At 40.3% G+C, this 25,324-nt stretch overlaps 1 protein-coding gene across 2 annotated transcripts in view; it reads left to right on the top strand.

The window, feature by feature from the left end:
* Positions 1-9,008: 9,008 nt before the first annotated feature.
* The window catches only part of LOC122793744 (pulmonary surfactant-associated protein C-like), a 138,529-nt gene continuing 122,213 nt past the window's right edge, over positions 9,009-25,324 (top strand). For both annotated transcript variants that reach the window (XM_044061958.1, XM_044061954.1), the window contains exon 1: positions 9,009-9,233. The gene's annotated coding sequence lies outside the window, so the exon portion shown is untranslated. The remainder of the gene's footprint in view (positions 9,234-25,324) is intronic.

The raw sequence follows: 25,324 nt of genomic DNA, 5'->3' as shown, positions 1-25,324 counted from the left end.
TTTGCCTACTAAGGAAGGAAAAAAAAGAAACCCCATTGAAACAGCTTAATTTAATAATTCCTGTAAAGAATGCTTTTCAAAACCTCGCTTCTGACAATGAAATTAACTCTGAGATGGAGGTAATGCCAAAGGACCATGAGGAGTTGTAATAATTCAACTATATGTGTTTTTATTTCTTGATCTGATTTTAAATTCATTTTAACAGTCTGAATCTGCTTTAGCTAAGGTTTTTAAGTCTATATTAGTGATTCCAGTACATAGCTGCATGGCATGTCTGCTATTTTAAGTGGTCTGACTGCTGTTATTGATCCCTGGTTTCATTCTTGTATACTGAGTGTATGTCAGGCTAGTTTGGGTCTTGTCTTTGCATTGGGGCAGCTCCAGGCCAGTCTGCTCGGAACTAATTGTTTTTCCCTCTTGCCCACCTTGTTGTAGTTGTGATTTTAAAACCAGTGTACCTTTTGTTGCCTGCTCTTTATGATATTTGTCAACATAAATCCCCCCTCCCCATTTACTGGCTGTTGACAATAAGCACCTAAGTATATTTTACAAAGTCTCTCTCCCATCAAAATACTCACCAGGCTAAAGACCTTTGATAAAATTGTTTAATAATGAGTGTCCTGTTACTGTTTGCACTGATTTTAATATCAAATTACTGTGTTTTTTTTTACTATAATTAGTTTACTGATTCTTGGTGGTGTCAAAAGAAGGTTTCCAGGCTAGTTGTTCTGTAGTGAACTTTAATACTCAGTAGCAAGTCCATCCAAACATCATTCCAAAATCAAATTCTAAGCAAATTGGATTTGTCAAGGCCAGGTCATACTTACTCGACCTGGTGGATTATTTTTCTGAAAAGGTCACCAAAGCAATGGATGAAGGCAAAATGGAATACACCATATACCTCAACCTGGCCAAAGCTTTTGACACAATTCCCTACTCAGGCATAGTAGAAAAGTTAAATGAACTGCCTCACAGATAGAATGCCGACAATCAAAATAGGGGAAGTTACCTACACAAACAGAGCAGTCACCAGTGCAGTCCCCCAGAGTTCTGTGTGGTGAACTGTCCTGTTTGGTATCAACTTTTTTGAAGTAAAAACCATTACCAAAGAGCTCTTGCTAACTAAGTTTGCAGATATCTGTAAGCTTGAGCAGTCATTGAATCCCCATATAACTTAGCCATCCTGCAGAAGGTCTCTCTCTCTCTCTCTCTCTCTCTCTCAAATAAATATCTGGTGTTAAAATTGTGGCCTGAAACCAATGCCAAAAATGCATTATTGTATCCTTTGGGAAGTCATCTACCTCCAGGGAACTATCACATTGGCAATACACTTCGAAAAGTTGACCCAGTTGTTTAGGATTTGGGAACTTATGTGGACAGTGACCTAACTTTTGACTAATATGTATCTATTATTGTGAGAATGTTCTTCTATATTATAGAGCTTATAAACAAATGGATTGTGCCTAGATATAGAGATATCATTGTCCCCCTTTACTCAACCCTCATTAGGCTAGTCATTGAATATAATGCCCCCTTTACCATGTATCTGTTCAGAAACATGCAACAACTAAAACTCCCACAGATATACCGTATTAAAAAGATAAAAGGCTTAAGCAACATGTCCTACATGGACCAACTCAAAGCCCTGTCACTATAGGTTCATAGGATGCTACTTGGCTATTGACCCGAGAGTCTTTACAAGCCTAGCCATTAAATCCCAATATAATATTAGATGAGAGATATCATCTATGCCCAAGAATTTTCTAGCAAGTCCTGCCCATGTCCAGGAGAGAAGCAGGGTCAATCCCCAGCAGAAATGCATGTTTTCCCATCCAGTTGCCCAGGTTGTGCTTAAACAGGGTCATTGAGGTGCTCTGCCTGACATGGATTGGAAGCCTATTCTAGAGGAGTGGCAACCTCTGAGAGATGCATCTGTCTCTCTAACAGGTCCTATTTATGCTGCAGGCTAGACTGAGGTCTCTGGAACAGGTGACTCTAGTTCCATTTGACTTATGAATGTGCAGAATTTTCATATGTTTTGGGTCGGAGATAGCCCTGTAAACCAGAGATAAGTCACCTCTAAGTAGTATACTGAGTACAGTAACAGTGACTTTGTTGTGCTGGAGACCCTGAATTTTCTTAGTTAGAAATCTACTCTGTATCCTACAGGCTGTTAAGAGGTGACTCATATCTGGTGTACAAGGCATCCTCTGACCTATTACTGATGGATTTATTGCATATCAGTAAGTCAAATGGCATCAGAAATAATCAATCTAGGAATCTAAACCTGTTCTGCAACATCAACAGAACAGTTCTGAGGGACAGGTATATTTTGCAAAGGATACTGTTGCTATGGAACAGACTTCCTATCCACATAAAACAAAGTTCATCCCTGTCCATTTTCAAGTGCAACTTAGATTTACGGATGGGAAACAGAAAAGTCACCCCAGGACTTCTCCCTGTACTACTAATGGATAAATGCAGCTCTTACATGCATTATCCTATGTATGCAATCCCTCATATTACCTATAGTATGATCCCAGTTCATAAGTTCATAGGTTCATAGGTGTTTACTATGCTAACAACCACAAGGGTCTTTTTAAGCCTAGCCATGCATCCCAAATCTCTGACAAGTTCTGATACCCTTGATAAGTGTAAGCAGGGCCTTGGGAGATGAAACATTTACAAGCAGGGGCCTTGGAGATGAACCATTTACAGGCTGCCTATGTCCATTAGAGACATACAGTAGGTGCTAAGGGATGAATTTCCTGTTCCCCATCCAATTATCCAAACACTTGAAGTGGGTTAGGGAGGAGCTTAGCTTCACATGGACGGGGAGCCTCTTCCAGATATAGGGTAGTCTCTGGGATACATACCTATCTCCCCAACAGGTCCTATTTATATCACAGACAAAGTTTAAGTCTTTAGACTGGGTAATTCTGGTGCTGTTTGTTTTGAGAATATGCAGGAGGTCCATCAGAGTGGGGTCTGACAATGCCCTGCATGCCAGGCATAGACCTCTCCTCAAAAGACTGTAGGAGACAGAATACATGGATAGGGCCTTGAAACTGTCTGTACAAGACATTTTACTTACACCCTGTATTATTTTGGTGAAGAACCTCTGCAAATATTCCAATTGTTGGATATGCCTGTTTGGTACATACCAAAGGGGGCATTGTACTCAATGATAGGTCTGATGAATGCTAAATACAGTGGAACAATGACTTCCTTGGACTTAGATGCCATACCTTTGTTTATGTTGTGCAACATTGAATGATTTCCTCACTACTGTAGATACATAATGGTCAGATATTAGATTGGGTCAATGCTAAGGTGTGTGTTGTCAATATAATAGTTATCATGGATGGATGACTTCCCGAAGGATACTATTATGCATTTCTTGGCATTTAGTTTTAGTCCATGGTTCTGACACCAGTTATTTGCCTGTATCAGCCCTTCCTGGAGAACATTTGTGTCAGTGTATGATTCAATGACAGCTTCTAATTTGCAAGCATCTGCAAATTTAGTCAGCCAGAGACCACTGACATTGGCCTTGACTTCAGAGAAGTAAATGCCAAAAAGGAGCGGTCCAAGGACCAATCCCTGAGGGACTCCACTTGTGACTGGCCTCTTCATAGAGGTGGATTGCCAACTCTAATTTCCTGTGTCCTGTCGGTGTGCCAGTAGGATATCCACCAGGTTACATATAGGTTTGTACCTAATCTCTTGTGTTTGTCAACAATGTCCAGGTGGGGTATTGTGTCAAATGCCTTGGCCAGGTCAAGGTACACATTGCGAAACATTTTACCATCATCCATTGCTTTGGTGAACTTCTTAAAGAAGCCCACCAGGTTAAGTAGGTATGATCTGCCCTTGACAAAACCAAACTGGGTTGGGTCCAGTGTCTGGAGGTTTACTATATCACTATTGATTATTTCCATTATAATGCTTTCCAAGGCTTTACATATATGACTAGTGAGACTTATGGGTCTGTAGTTTACAGGGTTTGTAGATGGCCCGCCTTTGTGCAGAGGGATGACTGTTGCTTTTCTCCATTCATGAGACACAAAGCTTGTTTGGAGGCTACAGTTAAATAGCAATTCCAGAGGGCCTGAATGGTCATGCTTCATGCTATTTAGAAGACATCCTGGGATATTGTCTGGGCCCATTGATGCAGTGTTCTTGGCTTCAGAGAGAGCACTAAGAACCTGTTCCCTAGTGGTAGAAGGGGGAGTTATATTTGATGGTATTTCCTGAGGGAAGGCAGAGGGGGAGAGAGGGGTAAAGTTGGAACTGAATTTATTGGCCAGTAGGTTTGTAGATCTTCTGGCTTAGTATAGCTGGCTCCATTTACAATGAGCTCTGCACACAACTGTGCATTGCTTTGGAGGTTGTGGACATAGCTAAAGAATGCCCTGTGGTTGTCCTTGGCCTGAGAGTCCAAATTTACCTCAAATTTGGCTTTGGTAGACTTTACTTGTCATCTGAGTTGTTTGTTTAGATTGATGAGAGAGATTTTATCCTGCTTGGTGCTGCACCTCCTAATGTTTGCCATCATTTTCTTCCTTCTGTTATATAGAATATTGATTTTGTGATTCCACAAGGGTGGCTTGTTTTCTGAGTTAGTTTTGTTCTTCTTCCTGGTGGGTACAGCTGCCACTATGCAGCGATTAACATGTTTGTACAGAGTTGCTGTGAACAGTTCTGAATAGGCAGCAGTGTTCTCATGGTTTATGGGAGCCTGATTTTGCCAGATTATCACTTAATAGCAGGAAGTTAGCCTTAGAATAGTTCCTGAATATTCCAGGTTTAGCTGGGGGTTCAGGTTTTATTTTTACTTCTAAGGAGATCATTTTGTGGTCTGACCTTACCAGGGAAGACATTACCGTAGGGGGTGGGCAACACTGTCCCATATTGGTGAGGACAAGATCCAATATGGTTGCACCTCTGGTTGTTGTATTGACAATCTGGTCCAGGGAGTTTGTGTTTACAAATTCCAGGAATCTCTGTGCCTGTACGCTTGGTGTCATATAGGATTCTCAGTTAATAGAGAGGTAATTAAAGTCACCCATAAATATGGCATTGGGTTGGATGTTGAGTGTTTCTAATAAGTTTAACTGCATGGTATGGGTTTCCTGGGTCATACAGAGGGACCTATAGTTTGCAGGGAAGTGGTATTGGATTTTGCCTATGGTGATTTGAACATGAACAGCTCAAGTGCATTGTCCTCTTTGACCAGAATTGAGGTATAATTATATTTGATGTAAATCAAGACACCTCCACATTTATTCCTTGTCTGTGTAGTAACTGGCCTAAATGTGTAGAAGGCATTATAATCTTGCACCGTTTGTGTGCTCTCCGCGGCTTTAAACCATGTGTCAGTGACTGCACAGATGTCACCATTCTCTATGGTGAAGAGAGCTTCTAGGGAGTGGTGTTTTTAGTTTAGACTCCTAGCATTGTGCAGTAATACCTTTAGATTTTCTTGGTTTTGATTTGCTATGTTGGAAGTACGTTCAGTTTGGCCTTACCTAAAAAAAGGCACTATGGGGGAAGACAATGTTTTAGCTAGTATTTGAAAGCATAAAGGGGGGAGGTGCAGACCATCCCTGGCAAAGCAGCATGGTCTGTTGACCATCTCCTTCCATGCTGACAAAATTTGCACCCCCCCCCCTTACAATGACATCAGAAACTAAGCCAATTATTAAATTCAGTCATCTTTTGTTCACATTGTGGCATCATCCTTGGAGAAGATAAAATGTTGCTAGGCTTATACCAGCCTGAGACACATATTCCGAGAGATCCATGATGTCTCTTTTCATATAGTCTAGGGAGGTACGTCTCAGGTCATTTACTTCCACGTGGACTATGAATAAGTCATACTGGTACTTGTGGTCCAATGATCTGATTGCATGCTTAATGTGGCAGATATTGCCCTTGATAAACAACTGACAGTGACTTTCTCCTTACTCAACCTGGTGAAACGAAATCGTTGTGTCTAATGATGGAGTCTCCAATGACTAGAATGTTGGATTCTGTGGTGGCTTGCCTTATGGGCTTAGAAGAAGAGGCTCTATGAGATGTAGCTCTATGTGCTGATGTGGGTGTTGTTTTGAAAGAGTACATTAGGGGCTGCTCAGGGTATTTGTTATGTGTACTTCATCTAGGAGGTACTTAAGGTATAGGAAGGTTACATTTAAATGCCTCAGCGTATGTGGGTCTACATGTCTGCTTTGAATTGTGTGTGACGGGTGCAGTGTGTATTCTACTGACAACCTTATTGATATTAGGAATACTTTGATGTGAGAGCTTTGCCTCCAGTGACATTGTGTAAACACAGCTCTCACATATCATATCAGTTTGCTTGAGAATAAACTGGCTGTCAGTAAATATGAGGCAATTTCTACATTACTTCAGGATGCCCATATCCACCAAGCTAGCGGAGATAGTGGGAAAGTTCATATCCATGGCAACATATTCTTTTTTATTGATTAGACAGTTGGAGTGAGAATATAAAGCAATGTCAGAAGAATCTGGTTTGCAATTCTGGGGACAGTGCTTATCACTGCAAACTAGTTGTCCTGTATACAAGGGCACTAAATAATTATCCACCATGAGATGGGTAAGGCCAATCTATAACCAAATGGGATAGGTAATTTGAAGCACAAATAAGGAAACTGTCTAGGCTTAAAATCACCTACAAGTGCAGCTAGCCTACTACTTCTTACTTGTGAACCTATGAGCACTTTGTGTGCTGAATCTGCTGTTGTCAGAGTTACATCTTGAGGGAACTTAATAAAGTGAATGCCTTAGCAGTCCTAGGAAATGAACATTCCTGCAACTGGACCCAGGTTTATATTACCATGTGTAATCTTCTCAGTCAGACAGCTGCACTAGCTGAGTGATCCTTACCTTTTTAGGAACACACCTGCTTGGGAGTCTCAATCATTTCAGGTCCCTGTAATAAATCATCCAAATAAATACTCTCTGTTTGTCTATATTAATCAGAATACTTACTAGTTAGGTCAACTGCCATCACTGCCTTAGAGTCAGCTACTGTTAGTTAATTGAGATATTTATTGTTTGTAAATAGTTAATGACTTAACAAGCTTTATCCTGAAACCAGTGTTTCCCTTAATTGCTAGTCTTATTAAATATAGATCACATAATTGTCCAAACGTAGGTTCTAGGATGAACTGGTAGGTATAAAAAAGAAGAAAACAGCAAAAAGAAAGCGTACAAACCATTGACACGACGGCAGAGTCAATAATCAATCCTTTATTCACAGATAAGCGCTTTCACGATATAATACAGTATCGCTTCATCAGATCAAGAGATACTGAAGCAAAGGCCCTTTATATACACAAACTAACCAACCAAAATGCACTAAACTAAAAGACACACCCACAAACGAGCTATATATTGTAGATACACTTTAAACAAGTGAGTGTAAAAAATGTATAAAATAAATGAAAAAGGTAACAATAGAATAAAACTATAATCTGAATAAATACACATATAAATAATAATATTAAATTCATGGTGTAAAATAAACATATTATCTATAAATTCTATGAGATTTAAGGGAAGGTTTCAGTGGCATGTATTCATTGAGTCTAGACTCCTTGTTAGCTCCTAACCTCAATATCCACTGTAACTTAACCAACTCAGCTTGAGTCCAAATGTTACCCAGTCGAGGGCTAGGGTACAACTTTTCTATGACAAGGAATCTAAACTCATGTTCAGGCCCTTTTGCCATAACATGCTTGGCAAGGGCATTGCACGTGTACTGTATACTAATGGAATAAAGATGCTCTCTTATCCGATCCTTCATTCTCATATTACTCTTGCCAACATAAAAACAGAAGCATACAGTGCATACAGCAAGATAGACAATATCCTTGGTAGTACAGTTGGCGTTAATCCTAAACTCAAAAATCATCCCATTATCAGGGTTCATAAAACTGCCACTGCTATCAATGTATTTACAGTGTCTACAATTGTGACATGGAAAAGTGCCCCTCCTATTGGGCTCATTGCCAGCCTTTCTGACTTTGTCTGGATAACATAGCATCCTTTTAAGGTTCTGTTTATCCTTATATACAAATGTAGGGTGTGCACCCACAATGCCCCTGATCTTATCAGTGAGCAATACAGACCACATTTTTATTTATACAGTTGCCTTTTCATTCGTGTGGTTTTTGTGTTCTTTCATGGATTTGGATCCTAATTTGAACATTCCTCATGTTTTTCGTGAAGATGGCAATTCGTCTGCATCCACATCGGGTATTTCTGCTTCTCAGAAGTTTTTGGATGGTTATATAGTGCATGGGTCTACTTCTTTTGTCAACCCGACTCAACCTAATGGTTTTGGACATGTTAATTTATCTAACAACGGTGAGTCTATGTCTAATAGTTTTACTTCTAAATATGTGGAAGAAAGGCTACAGAGACATAACAATCCCTTTGCCAGTGTTCCAGTAGAAATAATGTCTCTCTTCCACAGGAAGTACAAGATAATCTCGATGTATTTGAAAAGTTGATTTACGGAGAGACCCGTTGTCATTTTAACTTGTTGTGCTTAATTAGATATTCAGAGCTAGATATTGCTCCCCGAGGATTATGAGCATTTAGAAGCCCATCCATACCATTTGATTCTACAAATCCTGTAGCTGCAGCTTTTAAAGACAGATGGTTAGCTGCAGTGCATAAATGTGCAATGGATTGTGTTAACATTTTAATAGAACGAGAGCAACTTTTAGATAAAAAAACTTAAACATGAACTTAATACCATGTATACTGAGATTTTAAATAAAATTGGCACTTCTAAGGTTGGTGAGGTGTTCACCAACATGAAAGATAAACTAAATACTTTTGAAAATGAACAAGTCAGCTTTAAATGAAATAAAATCAAGAGAGACTTGCGCGATTACAGGAGTGGGCGTGCCTTTTTATGGACAACTAAGAAATATAAATCTGCTGGTGCCAATAATAAGTCGGGAACAACAAAAAACAACTATCTGTTTCTTTCGCCTATTCAGATGGTTTGGAGCAGACTACAGACTCTGACATATATATTAGATCATTTCCTCCATTGCCCCTAGCATTAGAACCGGAACTTCATCAACAGCGTTTTCGGAAGAACGGAGAAGGCGCCAAAAGGGGAGGCAAGAAGAGAGGATCTGAATACTATCCTACAACGAATAAAGGACAATATACACAATATAAAAGAGGTAGATGGAACTGATTATATTATGCAACATAGTGGCTCCAATGTTGCTAATTTATCTGGTTGTCCACTTACTGACAAACAAAATTCTGTATTAAATCTTGGATTAATTTTTTTTCCTACCATTATACCAGCATTTCATATAGTAAGACAAGAAATATTTAGGTTTGTCAGAAAATTACATCTCAGGTGATTTTTTTGCTGAACAATTGAATATACAACATGAATATACTGATATTGATACTGACAGCAATGAAGATAGTTTTTATTCTTGTGTTTCTGATATTTCTGATGCGGATACTTTACAGAATGCATATATGTTACTTGATACAAGCACGGTACCTTGTATAAGTAAATTCATTCCCCCTTTATACGAATAATACTGTTCGTTGTTTTTCAGAAATAGAACAGTATAAAAGTATACCAAATCAACAATTTAATATGACTAAAAATAAATGGCTTGCTCTTAAATATCTGATGGCCAGACAGAATCTTATTATTAAGCCTTCGGATAAAGGCAACAAAATTGTTATTCTTCATTATAGATTTTGACATGTGCATGCAGCACTTGAATGATAATAGAACATATGAAGTATGTGATATGACCATGTATACTAAAGCTATGAAAACTTTGTAATATTATTAGAAAAGGGATGTTGCTTAGGTTATTTCACCAAGAAAGATATTGATACCAAATTTAATATAAATGAATGTAGCTTAGCTATTTTCGATTGTCTTCCAAAATTACATAAAAGTAATGTGAAACCTCCAGAAAGACCAATAATTTCTGCAACCAATTATTTTTTACATAATGTGGGTCTTCTTATACATAATGTTTTACTACCCTATGTGGAGAAATTGGGTTCCTATATTCGGGACTCATTTGATTTTTTTAGAGAAAATTTCAAATATAAAATGGACTTCAGATATGTTTTGGATATCTATAGATGTTTGTAGTTTATATACTAAGATCAAACATGAAGATGGTTTAAAGGCATTAGAGTATTTTTTTGGAAGATAGTCCTATGTCTCATTACATCATGGACTTCGTGCATTTTTGTTTATTAGAAAATTATTTCAGCTTTAATAATGTCATATATCATCAATTGCGGGGTACAGCTATGGGGGCACCATTTGCCCCCATGTACACAAATTTGTTTATGGCTAAATTTGAATTTGATTTCATATATATATATATATATATATATATATATATATATATATATATATATATATATATAAATTAATTTGTGGAACATGTTTTATTTTATTTTTGATACCTAAATGATTTGATTTTTGTTTGGGGGGGGGGCTAGATCAAGTCCCACATTTTTTTATCTCAGTTGAATGATAATATCTATGACATCAAATGTGATGGTTTACAGTGTGGTGTTGAAGTTGACTTTTTAGATATACACCTTACTGGTATGATAGATGGCTCCATTAGAACTACTGTTCATTGTAAGTTTTATGACATTAATCAATATTTATATGGTACGAGTTGCCATCCTGAACATACTATAAAAGCCTTACCTTATGGGGAAATAATCAGACTTTCCAGGCTTTGTAATAATACTCTAGATTTACAAACACAAATAAAGCAAACTCTACCCATGTTCTTACACAGGGGTTACAGTGAAGTCATGATTAAGGATGCTATAAATAAAATTATTGGTATCAATATGAATAAACATGTTCATGGACAGGCTGGAATTATTAAAAGACAGCAACCTAAGAATAGTGAAAAATGTTTTTTGTCACTACATATAATTCGTTAAGTGACAAAATTTGGCAAATAGTGAAACTTCATTGGAAATTTTTACTAAGAGATGAAACTTTGAATAGTATAATTCATGATATGCCCTATGTGGCTTATAAAAGAGGGCAAAATTTATGTGAAAAGTTGGTGAAATCTTATTTGTTTTACCTATTTTGGATGTTCCTGTTTCTTTAAATAACAAAGGTACTAGACCTTGCAACCATTGTAATATATGTTGCAATATAGTTACTAGTTTTTGTAGACTAAACGGGAAACAATTTGTTACAAATGACACTTTCCATTGTGAAACAGATAGTGTAGTGTACTGTCTGAGAGGTCCCTGCAACCTATTTTATATTGGTGAAACCAAGAGAAATTTAAAAAAACGAGGTTGCAGGAACATATTAGAGATATTAAAAAAAACAGAAAGAGGAAAGTCCTATAGCAATGCATTTTTTGAAAAACATAGGTTCATAGGTTGATACTAGGCTATCTGCCCTAGGGTATTTATAAGCCTAGCCAGAGTGTGTTGGGCTTTCGCCACCCTTTTAGATTAGTTGACTGTGCCTCTGTATAGTAGGCCACAGAAGATAACCCTTTTAAGGTTAGTTTACTGTGCCTCTGTCTAGTAGGGACACAGAAGAGATCCCAGGGTAAACCTACGATCTCCCATCCACTCGTCAAGATTTCTCTTGAAGAGGGTCATTGAGGGGCTCTGCCTAACATGGATTGGGATTTTGTTCCAGAGTGAGGGGAGCCTCTGGGATATGAATCTGTCCCTCCAGCATGTCCTATTTATTTCTGTGTTGAGGTTTAAGTCCCTGGAGCATGTAGCTCTAAGGGATTTGGATTTCCTGAGGTGGAGCATGTCTATTAATTCTGGGTTGGACATGGCTTTATACATCAGGCACAGATCGCCTCTGAGTAGGCGGTAAGCAACTGAGTAGAGCTGGAGTTTCTTTAGCCTAACTGCATAGGGCATCTGTTTGAGTCCTTTGATCCTCTTGGTGGGGTACTTTTGGGGTCTTTCCAGTTGCTGCAGGTGTCGTGTAATCTTGATTGATTATACTTTGTTAGAGGCAACAGTTTTAGAAAAAGTATTGGTTAGAATGGAGGATGAAAGATTAATTAAAAACAAATTATTATACAAAGAAACTGTGTTTATTTTAAAATTTGGCACCCTTATACTAAGGGGGTTAAACACAGATATTAACTGGAAATGTTTGCTTTAAATTTTTCAATTATATAATTTTAATTGTTTTACTAATTGTTTAATTAATCAATTAGGAGTATATATATATATATATATATATATATATATATATATATATATATATATATAGGGGAATGTTTTAATGTTTTATTGTGAATTTGCACTCTTTGAAGGCTGTTTTGGCCGAGGCACTAAGTGCAATAAATCGTTTTTGTTTGGATTAGATTCCAGTGTTGCTTTTTAAGCAATACAGACCAGTTCTTACTTATAACATCAGTGATACTCTTAGTATCGCTACTATAATATAGAGAGAATGCAAAGGAAATTTCATTGGTAGTACTCAGAGCACCATCACCACTATGCTCCCTCACCTGAGAAAAAATATGGTCTAGCTCTTGTAGATCTCAATGCTCTTCCTTGCTCCAGCCCTTGGGTGATCTCATCTGCTATATAGCCCCCTATTCCTAAAGTGGCTTGTGAGTGTACTCAGTTCACTCATAAATCCATCATCTGCAGCATTAAGCCTGGAAGCACGCATACCTTGCCCCTTTACTATATTAGAAAAAATGTGGGAGGAGTTAATACTAGTTGTATGCAATAGAGAATTTCTGTAGCACCCCTTCCTAAACAATCTAGTACTAAAGGATAGATCTGCTTGTCTCGAAACTTCAACATCCAAGAACTCAATGACAATACATGAACACTTCATCAAAAATCTAAGAAAGGAGGTAGTGGTATGCAAATATTCAACAAAACCCAACAATTCAGAACAAAATTTTGAACAGCTGGTTGAAAGGGAAATCCGCTCTAATTTTAAGAAACACAAAAGTAACCTCAACTTTCAAGAGTGCAGGATTTTGAGCCAGCTTAGGGGTGACAAAAATATTAGGGTTATGAAATCCGATAAGGGTGGAGGGACTGTTCTAGTGGACATTATGAGTTATGAAGGCAAAATGTTGGAAATCCTTGGGGACACCAACACCTATACCAGAGTGTCTAAGAACAAAATGAATGTTGCCTTTGGGAAAATAGACCTTACCCTCAATGAAATGCTTATGGAGGGGCTTATAGATTTAAGTACCTTTAAATATCTGGACCAAAACCCAGGAACCCAACCATTTTAGGTATCCCAAAGATTCATAAAGACCAACTATATCCCCCTGCTTAGGCCTATTGTAGCTGTGGAGGGTTCAAAAACAGCACCATTGGCAAAGTATTTGGATAGCAAACTTAAAATTTTATGGGGTACCGAAACTGTTATACTTAAAGATTCTTGGGAATTTCTTAAAGATTCTGACATCAGTAGGTCTTTTGAGTCAGTTATTTTTGTAACTATAGGCATCAAAGATTTATTTTCTGTTATACCCCAATCTATTGGTATTGAGTGGTTGGAAGCAGCATTGATAGATAAGGTTTCCATTCCATCTGACAACCTGCATGTGTTATTACACCTATTAGAGTTGGTACTAAACAAAATATTTTCATTAACTTTTGTGGTGAGTTTTTCCATCAAATTATGGGTGTGGCCATGGGTGCAAATTTTGCCCCCACCTATGCCAACATTGTTTTGGCATGGTGGGAAAAAAATTTAATTCTGGATTCTGAATTCAAGGGATGTTGGTCAAACTACAGAAGATTTTTGGATGACATTTGTCTTTTCTGGATAGACACAGAAAGCATATTGTTGGAATGTATTGAATATATTTAAACTGCTACCAACTTTCTGTATTTCAGTAGTTCCATCAACCATGATAGGATGAACTTCTTGGATGTGACAATAGAAAAGGTTCCTACAGGAATAAAATCTAATGTTTTCCATAAGGAAACCTTTACAAACTCATATTTACATTTCCATAGTGCCCACCCTTACTTTCAAAAAAAGAACATTTATAGGGGACAACTCATCAGGGCAAGTAGGATGACATCCCTGGATTTGGATTTTGACAATGAGGTGGATTTTTTAGAGAAGTTATTTAGGGACAGAAGCTATCCCCTTCACTATTGAAAGAGATTACTACTGATATAAAGTTTTTAAGGAAGACAAAATATAATCCCCTTCTTGGCACTGGGTTCACATCAAGTGTGAATAACAAAATAAATGAAATCAGTAATGACCAAGACGCCCCAAGGAAAGCACTTGTTATAGAGTTCAACCAAGATTCTAAGTTGGTGGGTGAAATTATTAGAAGGAATGGGACAGGTTTAAGGTACTTACTGACCTGCCCCATTTTGAAAAATACCCCATGAAAATTACCTATAAAAAAGGCAGAAATATGAAAGAACATTTTGAGGGGGTCAAAGCACCCACCAAGGGGAGTCTGAAAAGACCAGGCACTTTTAAATGTGGTGCCTACTCACAATGTTCTTACATTTTGAACACTGGTTCTGTAAACTTGGAGTGCAGGGGGAGAGAAATAAGCAGACAGGTTTTCTCAAATTGAAACATTACTGGGGTAGTTTATCTAGTTACATGTGTTCAGCCTTCTATGTAGGCAAAACTGAGTGGAAGCTTAAAAGGCATATATGCAAACACATGCATGATATTAGGACTAATAATGAAAGAAATGCCTTGTACAAAAATACATTATCTTGTAGTGATGCAAAATTTCTATTTTTTGTTCTCGAGAAAGATTCTGATGATGTCCTGGGTGGTCCTTGGGAAACCCACTTGGAATATATAGAGTCGTTCTGGCAGGTTTCCCTGGATTCTAGTAGATCCCCCGGACTTAATGAGAATATTTCTATTGCCCAACCCCCCCTTTTGAAATTACGGGTGACAAAATTATAATATAGAACTTCTTTCTTCTCTTTTTCTCATACCAAAAGATTTTTTGTGTGTTTATGTATACCATATATCAAATTATAACTTTGTTGTTAGAGGTCTAAATTATCCTATGCACAAGGGGCATTAGGTTTTTAAATTACTTTGTAAGTGTAGTTTGCCTTTTGGTCACTAGATGGAGACAATCCTGTACTTTGTGAGTCACTTTTAAACTGTTTTTAAAACTGTATTTTTTTATATACATTTTTTATTAGACATTTTTTACTAGTTTCTTTCCAGCAGTTTTTGTTATTCTATTTATATTCAGGAGTAGTCTTTTAACTAAAGGATTCTAGATGTTAGAAAGAATTCTGTGTTGATGTTACAAACTGTGTTTAGAAGTGGTTTTTAGCTATGGGGTTTTGAGTAAATGATGACAGAGTCCTATGAATATTCATGACTTCAATTGATGTTGATTGTTGATTAGTGAATTCAAAAACTCATTAGTGCTATAGGAGGGCTGTTTTTTTGTTTGTTCTGTTTAATTCATCTGATGAAGTCTGTGGACGAAAACGATTTATTTGAACATTTATGAGAAATTAAAAGTTGTATTTATATCTTTTTGGGTGTCTTTGGAGTGTGGTTCTTCAAGGCCTTCAGAACTGCTTAGATTTTGTTCTGGTTTAAGTGCTGAAGACTGCTTCCCTATTTCCTTTTGGTTTGAGGTTAGGAGCTAACAAGGGGTCTGGACTCAAAGAATATGTGCCACTGAAACCTGCCATTAAATCCCATAGACTTTATAGATAATATGCTTATTTTACACCATGAATTTAATATTATTTATATGTGTATTTATTCTGATTATAGTTTTTTTCTGCTGTTACCTTTTTCATTTGTTTTATACATTTTTTTACACTCACTTGTTTTAAATGTATCTACAATACATAGCTAATTTGTGGGTATGTCTTTTAGTTTAGTGTGTTTTGGTTGGTTAGTTTGTGTATATAAGAGGCCTTTGCTTCAGTATCTCTTGATCTGATGAAGCGATACTATATTATATTGTGAAAGCACTTATCTGTGAATAAAGGATTTATTATTGGCTCTGCCCCATTGTCGCTGGTTTGTATGCTTTGTTTTTGCTAAATTGTTTAATTGTCTACTTCTATGAGAGAGAAAACTCAAAATGGAAATTGGGCAATTACTTAAAGGACAACCGCACCCTCAGACTCAAAAAACATATTTATTTCATCATGGTTTGGTGTTTCCTACATTTTAACAGCACTTTGGGACTATTTAGAGCTTTTTAGATATTTTTATATGCAATTTCTGACTCTGACCACATGGGGGCTGGCATGTTGAAATAATTCAGACTGTTTACTCTGCCTCTAAGCATCCCAGAATGCATTGTTTGTCTCCAAAAAATTGCATCAGATCTGCCACGTTTTCCCTTAAGCTGCTGTCACTTCATTGACTTAACAGGCATTCACTGCTGTCTTAAAATCCCCTACTTTTGGTTAAAATGTTATCCTTTTTCAATGACTACTTCAAACCCAAGCAGTGCAAATGCTACAGAACAGAACTGAAAAGTGCATTTTATTGCTCTTGCTTCTTAGCTAACTTGCTTTCTTTTGTGAAGGCTGAAATCTAGTTCTTCAAGGCATCTCCCCTCCCACTTCACACCTACCTTCCCTAGCTGTCAAAGAGCTAAGGGTAATTTGACCCATTATCTGCATGTGATTGACAGCTCACAGCAGGTGACCAGAGTAATATACTGTTTTCTTGTCAGCCTTTCCCTCCTTACAGTGGGACACTTTTTTTGTTGCACTCCTCCTGTCAAATTTAGAACCAAGCTACATAGCACTGGGAATAATCACCGTTTTGCAAAGCATCAAACTCCCACTTATTTTTCCTTCCCGTTTGATTAAATAGCTAACAAATGACACACTATAAACATGAAATATTTTACAGACTTGCATGACAGCACCAACATGCTTTTTTAAGACATAATTTAAAAAATTACGGTATTGCATACTACTTGTAATCTGATGTAGTGTTGTCGATTAATTGTGACAGACATCTGCTTCTTATGTAAAAACATGCAAGTAATGTATACGCATGGTTATTGCAAATTTATGCTCTTATTTTTTGCATCTGTTACTGTGCTTCTGCCTGTACTTTGTCACATATCGGTAGGGCAATGTAAAGTAATATGACAATACAAAAACAAAGTTTACAAAATTTAGAAATTACATCCAAAAATGAGACTCACCCACACTCACCCACTCACTTCACCACACTCACTTCACCACACTCACCCACTCACTTCACCACACTCACCCACCCACTCACTTCACCACACTCACCCACACTCAACTCACTCACCCACACTCACTCACCCACCACACTCACTCACACTCACTGCTCACCACCCACCACACTCACTCACCACACTCACTCTCACTCACCACACTCACTCACGCTCACCACACTCACTCACGCTCACCACACTCACTCACGCTCACCACACTCAACTCACTCATCCATACTCACTCACCACCCACACTCACTCACCACACTCAACCTCATCCACCACACCTCACTCACCCACATTCCCTCACCCACACTCACTCACCACCCACCACCCTCACCTCACTCACCCACCACACCCACTCACCAACTACACTCACCCACTCACATTCAACTTACTCACTCACCCACCCACACTCACTCACCACACTCACACACCACACTCACCCTCACCCACCACACTTCACTCACCCACACTCACTCACCACCCTCACCACACTCACTCACCCACCCTCACTCACCACCCTCACTCATTCACCAACATTCAACTCACACACCCACATTCAACTCATCCACTCACACTCAACCACTCACTCACCCACCACACTCACCCACACCAACTCACTCACCCACACCAACTCACTCACCCACACTCAACCGCTCACCCACCCACCACACTCACCCACCCACCTCACTCACCCACCCACCCACACCCACTCACTACACTCACTCACCACCCTCACTCACCCCCCACCTACACTCACTCAGCACCCACCACACTCACCCACACCCACTCGCCACACTCACCCTACTCACCACACTCACCCAACTCGCTCACCCACCACACTCGCCCACCCACCACACTCGCTCACCCTCACTCACCCACACTCACTCACCACCCTCACTCATTCACCAACATTCAACTCACACACCCACATTCAACTCACCCACCCACCCACATTCAACCACTCACTCACCCAGCGCACTCACCCACCACACTCACCCACACCAACTCACTCACCCACACTCAACCGTTCACCCACCCACCACACTCACCCACCCACACTCACTCACTCACCACCCTCACTACACTCACTCACCACCCACCTACACTCACTCACCACCCACCTACACTCACTCACCACCCACCTACACTCACTCACCACCCACCACACTCACCCACACCCACTCACCACACTCACCCCACTCACCACACTCACCCAAATCGCCCACCCACCACACTCGCCCACCCACCACACTCGCTCACCCTCACTCACCCACACTCACTCACCACCCACCACCCTCACCACACTCACCCACCACACCCACTCACCAACCACACTCACTCACCCATATTCAACTCACTCACTCACTCACCACACTCACCCTCACCCACCACACTTCACCCATCCACATTCACTCACCCACACTCACTCACCACCCTCACCACACTCACTAACCCACACTCAACCGCTCACCCACACTCAACCGCTCACTCACCCACCACACTCACCCACCCACCTCACTCACCCACCCACACTCACTTACCCACACCCCACTCACTACACTCACTCACCACCCACCTACACTCACTCACCACCCACCACACTCACCCACACCCACTCACCACACTCACCCTACTCACCACACTCACCCAACTCGCTCACCCACCACACTCGCCCACCCACCACACTCACTCACCCTCACTCACCCACACTCACTCACCACCCTCACTCATTCACCAGCATTCAACTCACACACCCACATTCAACTCACCCACCACACTCACCCACACCAACTCACTCACCCACACTCAACCACTCACCCACACTCAACCGCTCACTCACCCACCGCACTCACCCACCCACCTCAATCACCCACACTCACTCACCCACACCCACTCACTACACTCACTCACTCACCACCCACCTACACTCACTCACCACCCACCACACTCACCCACACCCACTCACCCCACTCACCACACTCACCCAACTCGCCCACCCACCACACTCACTCACCCTCACTTACCCACACTCACTCACCACCCACCACCCTCACCACACTCACCCACCACACCCACTCACCAACCACACTCACCCACCCATATTCAACTCACTCACTCACCCACCCACACTCACTCACCACACTCACCCTTACCCACCACACTTCACTCATCCACATTCATTCACCCACACTCACTCACCACCCTCACCACACTCACTCACCCACCCACACTCACTCACCACCCTCACTCATTCACCAGCATTCAACTCACACACCCACCACACTCAGCCACACCAACTCACTCACCCACACCAAGTCACTCACCCACACTCAACCGCTCACCCACACTCAAGTGCTCACTCACCGACCACACTCACTCACCCACCCACACTCACTCACCCACACCCACTAACTACACTCATTCACCACCCTCACTCACTCACTACCCACCACACTCACCCACACCCACTCACCACACTCACCCAACTCGCCCACCCACCACACTCGCCCACCCACCACACTCGCTCACACTCACTCACCCACACTCACCTCACCCACACTCACTCACCCACACTCACCTCACCCACACTCACCTCACCCACACTCATCCCCCCACACTCACTCACCCCCCACACTCACTCAACTCACACACCACACTCACTCAACTCACACACCATACTCACTCAACTCACACACCACACTCACTCAACTCACACACTCACCCTTTCACACACATAACCACAAGTTTGTTTGGCAACACCAAGAATGACCCCAGACATACCTCCCAACCTTTCCAAATTACTCAGTTTTTACAGAGTTTTGGGGTCCAAATGAAGGGGTGCCACGATTCCCGAGTGGCACCCCTTCATTTCCGATTTTTCTTTGCTTTTTTAAAATTTTGGCACTGTCGGAGCTGACGTCATCATGTGTGCAATGACGTCAGCTCCATCAGGCTACCAGCCAGTTGGAATTGAGCTGAAGGAGCTCACATCATCATTTCCGGCTGGCTGAATTGCAAGCTGGCGGGCCGCGCTGAAACGGCGGGAATGGGGAACAGAAGAGCTTGTGCAGGCCAGGAAGCTGAAACAGCAGTTCGCCGAGCCGGGAACTACTCAGGGCAGGGATTAATGGCAGCAACAACAGAGGAATAACTACTCAGGGTAAGGAACCAGTGTGTGTGTGTGTGTGTGTGTGTGTGAAAATGCCCCCATATAATACACTTGGTGGCTAGAGGTATTCAGGCTCAAACCCTGTACCTTTGGTACAGGGTAAAAAGAGCCTACTATCCCTAGCCACCACCATTTCTGGGTGAGTTGAGAGCTATGATGGGAAGTGAAAACATTTTTTCTCTAACAGTTGAAAGTTATGCTCTGAGCTTTGTCCAGATTTTTTTTGTACTAAGAGTTGAGAGAGCTATGATGAGAAGTAAGAACATTTTTTTTGTGCTAAGAGTTTAGAGCTATGATAAGAAGTGAGCACACAATTTGTATTCCCCCATTATTGTTTTTGTGCTAACAGTTCAGAGATATGGTGAGTGAGAAGTGAGAAGTGAGAACTGAATTTGTATTCCCCCATTATTGGCTTTGTTGTTTGTCCATGTTTTTTGTGTTGAGGTTAAGAGCTATATTGAGAAGTGAGAAATGAATTCACTAAATGATGGCTATTAAGTTTCAGTCTTCCTATTTTTCAGGCAGCTGTTGATTTGGCATAGTGGTATGTTGTTCTGACTGTAGTGCATAGAGTCCTGGGTTCAAAACCTGCCAGTGAAATGCATGATATTAGCACAACATTTTATTCTAGCAACTTTACAAAATTATACAAGCAATGTTTAAAATGTGTCCCTGGTTTTTGACCTTTTGTCCCCCCCCCCCCCCAAAAAAATGAAATTGAAAATAAGGGTGAGACGCTGTGCAAGATGCCTATGGCTTATACTACTGTCATTTTATTTATATTGTGGGTGTGGAAGTAGACTTTTATGATGGAAAAGTTCTGAGTTGGGCAGTTTTGTCATTATTGGTTCATGTGTTTTGTTTCACTGCCTGCAGTACAGATTACTGGTAAAATGTTCAAACAATAAATTTAAAATGCGCTCTAATATGTATGTTGTATTATACAAGGAATATAATTTAATAAAGTCAGGAAGGTGTATAAAATAAAGAATACATGTATGTTTCTTGTTTTGTGTGCAAGGGGCCAATGATTTGAAAACAGCCCAAAGGTAATCTTTATCCACCACTGGCCAGATGCATTTTCTTTGGATGTGGTATGGGTTTCAATGCTGTTTCAATGAATGTGAGTTTCAAGGGCAAAGTTTAATGTCAAGCCTATTTTCATTGTGAGACAGTATTGCTTTGTTTACCAAATGATGTCTTTTAGTGTCTCTGCATTGTTGTGCTGCATTGTTGAACAGCTAGCATCTCTTTTTGATTGATATGAAGATGCATCTGGCTTGCGGGCCATGTGCCCTGAATACATTTTTCTGCCATGTGGGCCCCCCAGGCATAATCTGATGCATCCGTTGTTAGTGTCTGCCTGGCTGTGGGTAAAGTGAATGGCTGTCCCTTGTTGTGATGACAGGCCTGTGCCCACCATCGAAACTCCTGTTGCAGGAAGGGAATGAGGGTTATTATTGTTTCCAGGCTGTGGCAATGTTGAGTCCAAACACTTTTTGGATACCATTGTAGTTTCTTCATATGCAGTCTGGCATATGGAATTAGCAGGATGCAGGATGCCATGAAGCCCAAAGCCTGCAGAATTTTTCTTGCAGATAACTGGGTCTTTGTTGCCAACATTTTGAAGTAAGAAGTCAGGTGCCTTTGTTTGTCTGGCGTGAGATAAGCCATCTGGGCAGTTGTATTTAAGCCTGCACCCAGGAATATTATCTCTTGAGAGGGTACTAGTTTTGATTTATTTTCGTTTACTGTGTACCCTAGGCAAATTAGTAATCTTTTTAGAAACGCCAGATGCTTTAGTAGAATGTCCTTGTTCTCTGCTTAAATAAGGCAGTCGTCCAAGTAAGGATATATTTGAATTCCTCTTTGTCTGCAAAATGCAATTACTGGTGCCAGGCATTTTGTGAGGACCCCGGGCGCAGTAGATAAAGCCAAAGTGCAGTGCACAGAATTGGTAGTGCATTGAGCCAGCTATGAATCTGAGGTATCTTCTGCAAGATTGTCTGATTGGGACATGCAGGTATGCCTCTTTTAGGTCCAAAGTTACAAGCCAAGCGTTCTTGTCCAGCATGGGCAAAAGCTGCTGCAGAGTCAACATTTTGAATTTTGGAACATCCAGAAAAGTGTTTAGAATAGACAGGTCCAGTATTGGTCTCCAGGCTTTGTCCTTTCTGGGTACCAAGAAAAGTCTCAAGTAAAATCCTTGTCCCTGCTCTTGCTGTGGTACTCGCTGAATGGCCCTCAGGTCCATGAGGGATGAAACTTGCTTTTGTGTTTCTGCCCATTGATTGCATGGCAGGTCTGGCATACCTTTTGCCCTTGGCAGGGTGTGAAAGTGGAACCTGTAGCTCTGAGACACTATATTCAAGACCCATTTGTCCTGGGTGATCATGTGCCAATTTTGTGAAAAAAAATGCTAGTTTTCCCCCTAAGGGGGCTGCCAAAAGATAAGTGCTTGGTGCTGGCAGAGGAAAGTCATTGGGACTGTTTCCTGTATGGCTGTGATTTGTCTTCTCCGCTTTTGGAGGTAGAAGCACCCCATTGTTTAGGCCTGTATGAGCCTTGGGGCTGGGATCTGCCTCTGGGGCATCTGTTTCTGCCTCTTTGTGGCCTGTCTGACACAGGAAAGGACCAATACTTTGTGGGTCAGTTCCTGCTAAATCTGGGTGGCTGCACCTGTAAGAAATCCTTAACTGTCTGCATAGATTTTGCTTTGTCCTCCATTTTCTTCAACACCTCCTCCTCTGCTTTAACACCAAAGTATCATACTGTAATGGAGCATCTAATAATTTTGCTTTAACATGATCAGGCAGATTATGTTCCTTTAACCAAGCATGCCTCCTAATGACAGAACCCGTAACAGCGGCCCTGCAAGAGGCCTCCAGAGAATCAAAACCACATTGCAAAGTATGCCTTCCCACTTGTTCAGTTGCATGCAATAAATCCTGCATTTCCTTCTCTTCTGCACATTCAGAATTTGTTAATATTTTCTGTTTAAGCAGTGACATTAAGTACTGCTGATATTTAAGCATATGAAATTGACAATTTAAAGCCCTCTCAGCCAAGGTAGCAGAAGTGTAAACCTTTTTTCCCCATCTGTCCAGTGCCCTTGAATCCCTATCGGAGGGGATAGGGTTTTTTGCAGTGGAAGCCTTGACCCCTTTTGGGACCCTGAGAAAATGTTTCTGGGTCAGCAGCACGTTTTTTATAAAGAAATTTATGTGAATCTGGAACCCTGTAGTATCTGCCTGGCTTAACAGGTGCAGGGGGTAAAGTCAGAAGACAGGCCGGACTCTGAAAATACATCATTTACAATGTCTAAAACAGGGGGGATAGAGGCCTGTGCTGAGGTAGTAAAGGAAAGTCTCTGAGCCTTTTCTTAGATTCTGATTAGTCTTGGCTCTCCCAGTGGAAGTGCTCCCTCATGATATGCAGGGTTTCCCCAAAATAATAATCCTAAGGAGGAGAGGCTGAAGGGATAGATTCTTCAGCAGCAGAATCCTCATAGGGAGGAAGAGAGTATTCCTGTTCAGAAGAGAGTCATAAACTATATCAGGCAGCACAAAATAGGGCTAGAAGTGCATTCAAACAGGGGCTGTGTGTAGAATTACATTTTTAATTCACTAGGAAGACTTATCTTATCAATGAAGCAAAAAATGCAGACAAAGATGCAGGCAATCCAAACTTTTCAGTCGTCCCTCAAACAAATGCAGTCGACAGGATACACGTACAATAAAAAGGAGTTCCACACACCACATGGATTTTATTAGGTTGAGTGGGCTGGGTAAGGCAGGTCTGACATCACAATGTGGGAGGAACACTGGCTCTTCTATACAGCATGCAAATCAGGTGGGGATTACATCACTTTGGGGGAGGAAACATCCCGATAGCTAGAGCAAGAGCAGATGGCAGATGTGACATCATAATTTCAGAGCCAGCTACAGGTTTTTCAAGTTGGTTTGCAAAGTGAAACAAAAACAGTATAGAAAGCTAGGAAGCAGAACAGGGAAAACAGTTGAGTGGGTTATTTTTTAAAGCTGCAAGGGTGATTTTTTTAAGCTTTATCAAAGAACAGGGACTGGAAGAGTCAGCAGGTTGGGGAATCTGCTTTAATATCCTGTTGTTTTCCTTTAAGGGATGAGCAGAAAAATTTAGGGGACATCTCATTGAGAGCCAAATAGTCATTTCCTCTCACTGAGCTTCATGTATATCATATGTCACCTTGAAAACATAAGAATTCAGAATCCCAGATGGAGAGGAACAGTCATGTATAACGTTTTCTCTCTCCATAATTGCAGTCTCAGATATATATATATATATATATATATATATATATATATATATATATATATATATATATATATATACACATAGGTTTATACTGAATAATCTCTGGTGAGTTTGAAACACAAAACATCGAACAAACTCATCAGTGATTGCCATTTATCACAACAAAAAATTTAAAATTATCGCAAATGTAAACCAATATGTTACACTGGTGATTACAAAAAGAAAAACAAAAAAAATATGCCAGCATTTCAGTACACAATGAAATGCATGCAACATTTCATTTCATTTGTGATTGCAAAAAGAAAAACAAATTTTTTTTTTTACGTGGGAGGTTTTACACCTGCACCTTAGGAAATTAAGTATACTAACTCCAGGGTCTCACAAACATGAAATAAGGGGAAAAGTCCTTGAATTATGTAGCAGTCAATATAATGATCTTCGACCATTAAATTGTCTGACCAATTGTACCCTGTACAAAACCACTAGCATTTCAGCATGCACTGAAATGTGTACAGTAATAGCTCATATAACACTCATATATATCTATATCTATACATATAGAGTATGCAGAATGCTGTTCCTCACA

The sequence above is a fragment of the Protopterus annectens genome, chromosome 1.part0, assembly GCF_019279795.1.
Source record: "Protopterus annectens isolate FY-2018-M chromosome 1.part0, PAN1.0, whole genome shotgun sequence".
Lineage (NCBI taxonomy): Eukaryota > Metazoa > Chordata > Ceratodontiformes > Protopteridae > Protopterus > Protopterus annectens.
Note: the sequence above shows the minus strand (reverse complement) of the source record. Positions and strands in the feature narration are given on the sequence as shown.